The following is a 10,239-nucleotide window of genomic DNA, read 5'->3' on the forward strand; positions in this document are numbered from 1 at the left end:
GCACACCCATGCATGCACACAGAGAGTAAAGAAGGACATCAGGAGTCCTGTTCTGTCACACTGCATCTTATTCCCTCGAGACAAGGACATTCCCTGAACCTGGAGCTAGTAGACTCCAGCAATTGCTTCTCCTGTCTGGCCCCACCACTCTGGGTTTTATAGGCATGTATAACCACTCGTGGATTTTTGTGTGAATTCCAGGGGATTTAGACTCGGGTTCTTATGCTTGCACAACAAGTACTCTTACCTGCTATGGAATGTTGCTCTGTATGCTGTGAATATGTGTTGCTCTGATTGGGTGATAAATAAAACACTGATTGGCTAGTAGCCAGGCAAGAAGTATAGGCCAGGTAAGAGGAGAATTCTGGGTAGAAGAAAGGGCTGCGTCAGGAGTCACCAGCCAGACACAGAGGAAGCAAGATGTGACGGCAGAACTGAGAAAAGGTACCAAGTCATGTACCTTTATACCCATGTACCTTTAATATCCACGCTTAACAGCTGTTTACACATATACAGTTTATATTATAAAGTACAGTCCTCATTGAAGGGAGAACATGTTGTTCTTTTTATTTCTGAGTTTGGGTGAACTTGCTTAATAATATATGTTCTAACTCCATCAATTTTCCTGTAAATTTCATGATTTCAGTTTTTTTTAGAGTTAAATATATTCCATTTTATGTACCAAATTTTCATTATTCATTCACCTGTTGATGGATATCTAGTTGATTCCATTTCCTTGCTCTGGTGAAGAGAGCAGCAGTCAACATGCCTGTGCAAATCACTGTGATGAGGTGTGGAGTTCTCTGGGTATGTGCCCAGGAATAGAATTGCTGGTCTTAGATAGTTATATTTTTAATTTTTTGGCGAACCACTGAACTGATTTCCATAATGGCTGTGTTGATTAATTTGCACTCCCACCAGCAGTGAAAGATGTTTCTGCTTTCCCCATACCCTTTCCAGCATTAGTTGTCAGATTTCTTTATGATAGTCATTTTGACTGCAGTAAAGAGGTGTCTCAAAGTAGTTTTAATTTGTGATTACCTGATGATTAGAGATGTTGAGCACATTTAAAAAGTAGTTATTGGCCATTTGTATTTCTCCTTTTGAAAAACTATCTGTTCAATTAATTAGCCAACTTGTTGATTGACAGTTTTATTCCCTTTGCATTTAATTTCTGAGTTTTTTTATTTATAAATTCTGAATCATCTGAAATGTAGTTGGCAAAGATTTCCTCCTGTTCTGTGGGCTGTCTGTGTGCTTTCCTGATATTTTTCTTTGCATGCAGAAACCTTGATTTCATGTCATCCCATCCTTGGGGCTGGTTCCTGAGCTACTGAAGGTCTTTCTATTCAGAAAGCTTTTGCTGACCCCAGTGTCTCGAAGTCTATTTCATAGGCTTTTGTTTAGGAGCTTCAGCATTTCATGTTTTAAATTAAGGGCTTTGATGTCTTTTGAATTCATTTTCACACAAAGTGAAAGATATGAATCTAATTTTATTCTTCTGTTGGTGGATAGCCAGTTTTACCAGTACCATTTGTTGAATAGGCAATCATCCCCCCCCCAATACCTCCCCCACTCCCCAGTGCTTTTGTCAAAAATTAGATGGGTGCCTTAGTTAGGTTTCTATCGTTGTGCTAATACACCATGACCAAGAGCAACTTGGGGAGGAAAGGGTTTATTTCAGTTTGTAGATTCTTTTTGAGTCCATCACTGCGGGAAGTCAGGGCAGTAACTGGAACAAGACAGGAGATGATGTAGAGGCTATAGGAGAGTGTCGCTTACTGTTCCCTACGACTTGCTCAGCCTGCTTTATGATAGCTCCAAGGAGCACCAGCCCATGGGTGACACTGCCCACAGTGAGCTGGCCCTACCCCATCAACCACCAATCAAGATGGACCATCAGTCAAGAAAACGCACCACAGGCTTGCTCAGAGGCCAGTCTGGTGTGGGTGTTTTCTCAACCGAAGTTCCCTCTTCCCAAACGACTCTGATTTGTGTCAGGTTGACATGAAACTAGCCAGCACAATGACCATAGCTTTGCTGGTTTATTTCTGGGTCCTCTGTTCTGCTCCATCTGTCTGGTTGTCTGTTTTTATGCCAGCACCAGGCTGTTGTTGTTTTTTCATCACTCTATTCCCCTAGTTTAACTTGAATTTGGGTATTGTGATACCTTCCAGCTACATTCTTACTTCCAAAGATTTGCTTTGGCTATTCATGGTCTTTCCTGGTTCTGGGGGCTGGAATAGGATATTGTAAATTAAACAAAATAAGGGTCACTTAGCTGAGTCTGTTGGAAAAGAAAAATACTTTTGAATAGGATGAGAGCAGCTATCATCATATTATGCGTTAATTTGCATCTCATCTTCCAGGCAGTTCATGCAGGATAGGAAAAAACAATTAGAGTTTTATAATGCGGTGATCACATATTTCAGGAGAATAATTCACACACGGCAGTCACATGGAGTTCACCAGGTGATGGCGATAAACCCACAGGCACCGTCTCTGCTTCAGTCTGTGCGTAGTCTGCACCTTCTGAACGCAAGGGGGACACAAGGTTTTAGAGACAGGGCCCTCTCTGAAGGGCTAACCCAGCCTCTTTATTAAAATCAGATTGCTGACCTGAATGTGCTGTCCCCAGTGGGACTTGATTTTCCTTTATGAGAGACGGATTCTGATGTTTTGGGGTAAGGCAGTGATCTGTATGCTAGCAAGCACCTCAGGGACTAAGACCCCAGGCTTTGGAAGGGGGTGTTCTGCGGGAGAGGCTGGGAGTTAGGTTTGAGTCAAACTGATCTGAATGCAGGGAATGATTTGTAGTTTACAGCTGGGTAAGCTTGGGTATCCTCCTTCCATCCTCTCTCTCTCTCTCTCTCTCTCTCTCTCTCTCTCTCTCTCTCTCTCTCTCTCTCTCTCTCTGTCTCTCTCTCTCTCTCTCCTCCCTCCCTCTTTCCCTCCTCTCTCCCTCCCTCCCCCTCTCTCTCCCCTCCCCCTCTCTCCTTCTCTCCCTCTCTCCCTTCTTTCCTTCCTTCCTCCCCGCCCCCCCCATCACACTCCACCAAACAGTGCTAGGAAAGAACCCAGGGTCTCATTCATACCAGAGAAGCACTGTACCACTGCTACGCCCATGAGCATTTCTCTTAACCTCTGCATCTCAGTCTCCTCACTTAGAAGAGGCCTAACACCAAGTTTGTGGCCTGCTGCCTTTGCTTGCTCTGAGCTGGCCACTCTCGCTGCTGATCCTCGGGAATTCTTTTTTCTTTTAGTGAAGCGACAGGAACTTAGTGGCGACCTCAGCTCTCCTTCCTTCCCATACTGCTCCTTACCATTAATTCTGATGGTGCCACCACCTAACCCCTTCCACTTTTCCTTAGTCACTTCCCAACTATTGAGGAGCTGCAGGGAGAATGAGAAGACCTGGTCAGAGTCGACCCCTGTGTCTTTATGATCAGTAGCGGTCCCTGCTGAACAGGCTTCATGGAGCCGGAAGCGGTGGTTAAAAGACCAGACTGAGTCCCGAGACAACACGGCTGATGCCCCTTCATGTGCTCCACGCCGGCTGGACAGAGGCTTACGTTTTTTTTGTGCAGTCCCATCACGCTGAAGACACCCTTGAAATGGATTATTTTTCTTCATAATTATTGTTTTCAATTCAAAGTAAACACTGTGACTTCATTATGACTCGAGGGGAAAAAAAGTCAGGAACTGGAGTCCTGGGTGGGCCGTGTTTTTAAGACTCAGGTAAGGTTTCTTAATCTTTTACAGTGTCTTCATTTATTTTTGTCACCGTCTATAGTAATTAACAATAAAAACCTTAGAATAAAAGTCTGCCTATAAACTGTCGGGGCCAGGGGTAAGCCCTAACCCAATGCGGAGGCCCCTAGTGCTCACCGGTTCATTACAGCTTGTGATACAGGATTTTCTCAAGTCTTTCCTTCTCTCACACGTAAATTCCAGGAGAGAGGGAAGCATTTGTGGGATCCCAGGGCACAGTTTGTGTTTGTGTATGTCCCCAGGAAAATCTCCTTCCTTTCTTTCTGCTTTAAGGTTTTTTTTTTTTTTTTTTTTTTTTAGACAAGGTTTCTCTGTGTACCAGCCCTGGCTGTCCTGGAACTCACTTTGTAGACCAGTCCTTGAACACTCAGAGATCCGCCTGCCTCTGCCTCCTGAGTGCTGGGATTAAAGGCCTGCGCCACCACTGACTGACTAGTCATACCCCGTTTTTAAAAATTTCTGACTTCAGCCTCTTCCTGCTTTCTGATGATGTGATCGGGACACAAGCTTCCTTCAAGCTCCCCAACACGAAGGACTGTTCTTTGGAAATCTTTTGTTTCTTCTCTCCAGGCAGAGTGTGCAACAGGAGCCTGACCCAGGCCAGAAATGCAGCTTGCGTCTTGTTTATTTACCTATGGTCACCCCCCCCCCCCCAAAGAGACCGCACAGTCCCCAAAAGCCTTACTATTATTTCACCAACAGCCACTGGAGGGCCACAGACACCGTTTTGAATCTCTGCCGCCGCCCACGAACCACACTCTACAGATGCTCTGCAAGCCCATTGCTGGGGCACGACCACTTCCGGGTTATCACCTCGGTTTGATGAAGCAGCACAAAGCTGGTTTCCAGGATGCCGGAAACATCATCATTGAGACCAGGCAAGACCCTTACCTAGAAAATCTCCTTGCAAGTTTCCATGGCTAGCCTTTGAGAGTCCATAGTCTTCCAGGTCAGAGGCAGTGGTGATATCCTTAAATAAAGAGGCACCTCCGTCACTCAGAAAAGGACCCTCCCCAGAAGAATTTAGTTACTGCTCAGGTCCCGGAGCTGTGGGGGAACTGTCAGTGCATGCACACTTCAAAGTTCACCTCATGTGTTCTCGGCCCCTGATAGCCAGATTCCAGGGTCATCTGCGCGAGAAGATCTCATTGTTAAATCTACCAGTTGAGAACAAGATCACCACCACAGTTTAATGCCAAATCTGAAGCAAGCTTTAATTAAACACTGGCCAAGTGGCTGGGCTCTGGCCAGGTTCGTCTCTGGTTTCCCAGAAAAAAATGGCCCCAATTCAAGTTTTGCAGCTGCTTAAGTATTTCCTATCAGGTTCAATCAGGAGCAAGCATACATCTTGACGTATCTCCAGCCAACATCCAATTAGGAGCAAGCGTAGATCCTGACATATTTCCTGTCTGTGAACCTCCTGCCCACATGTGATTACAATGGCTGCTGGTGGTAGCGTGGAGGCAGGATACCCTAGGTGAGTGTGGGCGCAGAGCTAGGGGCCTAACCCCAGCTGGCCGCTCTGGCTTGCCTCAGCGCAGGTCTTTGGCACAGCACCCAGCTCTGCACTTCCGTTCTGCTACTTCTCCATTTGGTCTCCTCCCAGGCTGGCTCCCAAGCTCAGCAGCCTGCTCAATGCTGGCAGGCTGGAGCCGGCCAACCAGAAAAGGGCAGACCCTGCTTACCTCCACCCCCCCTTTCTTTTTGATACGTCTCTGGGCATCTCCTGACATGTCTAAAGATGCCACAGCCCATCAAGTTTAAACTAATGTAACCGTTGCTTGTTTAGCCAATCAGCTTTGTTGGAGATGACCTAATTGTCCCTGGAATCCCGCCCCCCCCCCCCCCCCCCGCTGTGCTTAAAAGGATTCTGACAGCTTCTCTTGGAGTCACCACCATTTTGTTGTGTGGCTGACCCCTGCATGCAGGAATTTTTCTCTCGAGAAATAAACACACTTGCTTTTGCATTTGCATACCTGAGCAGTCGTCTTTTGTGGGGTGATTCATGGACCCTGACAGTGATCAAACACATCCCGTGCAGATGAGTGAAACACATTTGTTTAGGAGAGTGAAAATGTGGCTTGTTATCTCCCAGAAACAAGAGCCTCCAGCATTTCAGGAACTATCTGTTCTTGCTCAAGGGGCTTGCAGATCGGAGGCATTTTTGTTTCATGGATCTCTTAGGCATAGTCATTAAAACTTAAAATGTAATGTTGGCTCTCACACCTCTCCAAATCAGAGGGAAAACAGTCTTCTAGGCTGCATCTAGGCCCTAGAACTCCCAATAGCCCAGAGCCTGGGCTTGTTCTGGTTAAGGGCACCCCTGAGGAGCAGTATGGGATGAAGGTCACATGGTGATGAAGGAGGCATCTGTTTGCCTTCCTTAAGGAGAGAGAGAAGCTGGCAGGAGCCAGTCCCCTGTGAAGATCTGACAGGATTTCACAGACATCGACTTCATCTCAAAAACTGCAGATTGTCATAGAGTTTTTAAAGTCACTCCTCTGGCTCAGATTCGTGTATTGAAAGAATAAATTAGAAGTAGCACAAATAGGAAAAAGACTTACCCAGACGCCAGAAGTCGTAAGGGAATTCATTCTATATTTGCTTTGTAAGACACCTTGTATCACACACAGTTGAATTTAAGTGTTATGAACTGTCAGTGTTTTTCTTGTGTTTATAATGTTTGTAAATAAATGGTTGCCTCCCTCAATGTATAATTTCAGCAATTACATATTGTAATTACTGTAAATGTAATTGTTCCAGTCAAACCATATCTAGTGCTTAGTTATGTTTCCATTTTGTCTCAAGATGGATTAGTTTTGTAAATGCTCCAAAGAATTATGATATATAAAAAACATAGTTTTGTTTTGTTGCAAAAGCTTCAAAAGGACAGAACATATATCTTAGTGAAGAAAATAGATTAACTCAGACATTTTAGTCAGAAGATATTAGAGACTTTAAATAGAACTTTCAAAATGAAATAAAGTTTAATTTATTTTAAAGGTCATAGCAATACCACTGTTCTTTAAAAATTTTTTAGATTTATTTGTGTGTGCATGAGTGAGTCTATGTGTGTGTGTGTGTGTGTGTGTGTGTGTGTATGTGTGTGTGTGTGTGTGTGTGTGTGTGTGTGTGTGTATGTGTGTGTGTGTGTTTTGCCTAGGGCATCAGATCCCCTGGACTTACAGACAATTATGAACCACTGTGTGTATAGCTGGAGAGTTTCTCTCTGGGTCCCTCCAAGCCCTCATAGTCCCGCAGCCCACTTACAAAATAAACACACAGACACTTATATTATTTAAACTGTTTGGCCTAATGGCTCAGGCTTCTAGATAGCTGTTCTTATGTCTTAAATTAACCCATTTCTATTAATCTATAAGTTGCCATGTGGCTCATGGCTTACCGGTATCTTAACATCTTCTCATGGCGGCGGCTGGCAGTGTCTCTCTGTCTCAGCCATCTACTTCCCAGACCTCTCCTCTCTCTTTGTCCCGCCTATACTATCTGTCTGGCTACTGGCCAATCAGCATTTTATTTATCAATCAATCATCCATAGCACATGTGGGTGCTCGGAACCAAACCCAGGTCCTCTGCAAGAGCAGCAATTGTTCTTAACCATGAAGCCCTCTGTCCAGTTCAGTGTGACTGTTCTTAACTGCCATTTACACTTTATTTATTTATCTGAAATTTATACTATCAACCCCACTAATACATGTATGTAAAAATATATTTTCCATGTGAAAATCTGTTTTTTTTTTTTTTTTTTTTTTTAATACTGACAATCACTTACCTTGTCAGGACACAATAGGAAGTTGTCACTTTTTTCCTAGTAAATAAACAAGAGGTTAATTTTTTCAATCAGAAAAGGTTTTGTTACAAGAAACAATGACATCAGGTAAAAATACAAAAAATTTGTGCAATTATGGGGGTTAATTTTTAAAGATTAGAAACTTGGACTGAATTATAAGTAAATAAAACACTGAACTACTGAGTACTTACAAGATGGAATGGACTGTGATTGATAGAGCTAAGTAAGGCTCTGCCGAGAGGCTGGAGGCAAAGATCCTCGTGATGGGCATAAGAATAGATACTTTCTGCCGATCACTCACTCATTCCCTTCTTTTTTTTATCATTAATTAATTTTTTTTCATTTGTTTTACATCCCGACAGCAGTTTCTCCTCCCTCCTCTTTTCCTGTTCCCTCCAATCATCCCCTCTTTATCAAGTGCTTCCTCGATTTTTTTTTTTTTTTTTTTTTTTGTTCTCTGACATCTTACAGGACTACTTACTGAGCTCATTAAATAGGACGTTTCCAAATCAGCCTCAGGACACTCACAACAACAAAAATGTTGCTGTGTGTCCCATTAATATCTATACCAACTATATCCACATAGGATGAGGTTGTCCAGAGCCTAGAGGGAGCTGGCATTGCTTATTGGCTTTGTTGAGGCTAAGGGCGATGGTGTCCAGTGACATTCAGGGATATGATAGGAGAACCATCAAGTGGAGTCAGAGAGACATTGGGAATATGTCGGGAGAAACTCTCTCCTCCCGTTCTCCCCTCTTTAGTGCATAGGACCTGCATGGTGGTGCCTAGGTGGCATCTTATCACCTGGGGTGGGTACTCTGAATGATTTCCTAAACTAACTAACTTTCTTTTCTTTCTTTCTTTCTTTCTTTCTTTCTTTCTTTCTTTCTTTCTTTCTTTCTTTCTTTCTTTCTTTCTTTCTTTCCTTCCTTCCTTCCTTCCTTCCTTCCTTCCTCCCTCCCTCCCTCCCTCCCTCCCTCCCCCCCTCCCTCCCCCCTCCCTCCCTCCCTCCTTCCCTCCTTCCCTCCTTCCTTCCTTCCCTCCTTCCTTCCTTTCTTTCTCCCCCCTGGGTCAATCAAATCAAGTGTTATGGGGCACATGTTCCTACTGCTGTTGCTGCTTCATGGCAGCCCTGTTGGCCAGGTCCTCAGCCTCCTCTGTAGTTGCCAATCTCTTTTCCTTTTTTTTTTTTTTCCTCTTTGGCTTCTTTTGCTGTCTCAACAAGTGTATTAGAACAAGCCTCACCTAATAGCTTTGCCAAGATGTCCTCAAAATCCTTCATTGTCTTGGTCACATTGCTTTTGAAATGGGCAAGACCCAATTCCTGGACAGCTCTGGGGATGCCAAATAAGCCAGAGGAGACCAAGGCCTCCCATGGGTTTCTGTCCAGCAGCTGTTTTCAGAGTTCACCCAGTGAACACATCATTCCTCTATACCACAAGCTGGATGTGGCTGATGTCTCAGGTGAAGGTGGTCATGTGATTGTGTGGTCCCACAATAGAGTCCTCCAGAATGTGCACCAAGTGAGCAACACTGGCAGGAACAGTTGCTCTGCCCCATGTGCCATCCTCTTGGTCTTGGTGAAGAATCTGGGACAGAAGATTCCAGTCAGGGGCCACCTCCCGGTGCACTATGTGTTTGGTTAAGCTATGTTTGCTGTAGGGATTCAGGTACCATTGTCACACACAGTGAACACTTGGTCCCACAGACTTAGAGCATGTCCTGGCCCAGGAAATATGTCACCATCATTGCGGCCTGGGGAGGCCTAGCACCATAGCAGCACAGCATCAGGGTGCAGAGCCAGGGGTGGACAGGGCTTGCTGAATGTCTGCCAGGCTCATACCACAGCCTCTGCTGCACTAGGCCCCAGTTGCTACCATGGCCGTAGGGACTACAGGGTTGTGAATTTTCTCAACCAAGTATTATTTATTCTGTTCAATAGGTAGCTATTTAAAAATAATACTTAGAAAAAAGTGGGGATTGTCAGTGTACAGTTACTCTTACGTTGCTGTGATACAATATCACTACTTACCAAGGCAGCTTATGGAAGAATTTAATCTGGCTTACAGTTATTCCAGAAGAATGAGAGTCCATCATGGTGGGTAGGGGTAGCGGCAAGTGGCAGACTAGGAAGGAGGCTGAGAGGTCACATCCTCAACCGCAAACAGGAAGCAGAGAAAGAGAGAACTGAAAGTGGAGAGAGGTCATAAACTCTCAGATCCCATTTCCAGGGATGTACCTCCTCCTTAGAGAGCACCACCACCTGGGGACCAAGTGTCCAAATGTCTGCGCCTATGGGGGGGGCATTCTCATTCATATCACCACATTCAGAGTTAAAAATGGAGTTGCTATGTCAACCCGAGTTGAAATCAATGTTAATGAAGCCCAGAGGTTATAAAGGAAGGATTCCTATGCCTGGTCACTTATTGGAAAAGCCTTTTACAACCACACAGAGGCCACCACAACCTCACACAAAAGTACTTCTACAAAACATAGACTCAGCAACCTGAACCTCAGACTGAAGTTACTCCTAGTATTAGTTATCTTGGTAAAAGATCACTGTTTCAAAATTATACAATCCTCGTCTTTTTAAAATTCCCCCTCGTTGGGACACACCAATAATTTACTATGGAATATATATATATATTTATATTGTACTT

The 10,239-nt window shown here is 44.3% G+C and overlaps 1 pseudogene; it reads right to left on the reverse strand.

The window, feature by feature from the left end:
* Window positions 1–8,683: 8,683 nt before the first annotated feature.
* Window positions 8,684–9,325, reverse strand: LOC102919727 (PRELI domain-containing protein 1, mitochondrial-like; annotated as a pseudogene).
* Between the last annotated feature and the right edge of the window lie 914 nt (window positions 9,326–10,239).

Source organism: Peromyscus maniculatus, chromosome 14, assembly GCF_049852395.1.
Source record: "Peromyscus maniculatus bairdii isolate BWxNUB_F1_BW_parent chromosome 14, HU_Pman_BW_mat_3.1, whole genome shotgun sequence".
Taxonomy (NCBI): Eukaryota; Metazoa; Chordata; class Mammalia; order Rodentia; family Cricetidae; genus Peromyscus; species Peromyscus maniculatus.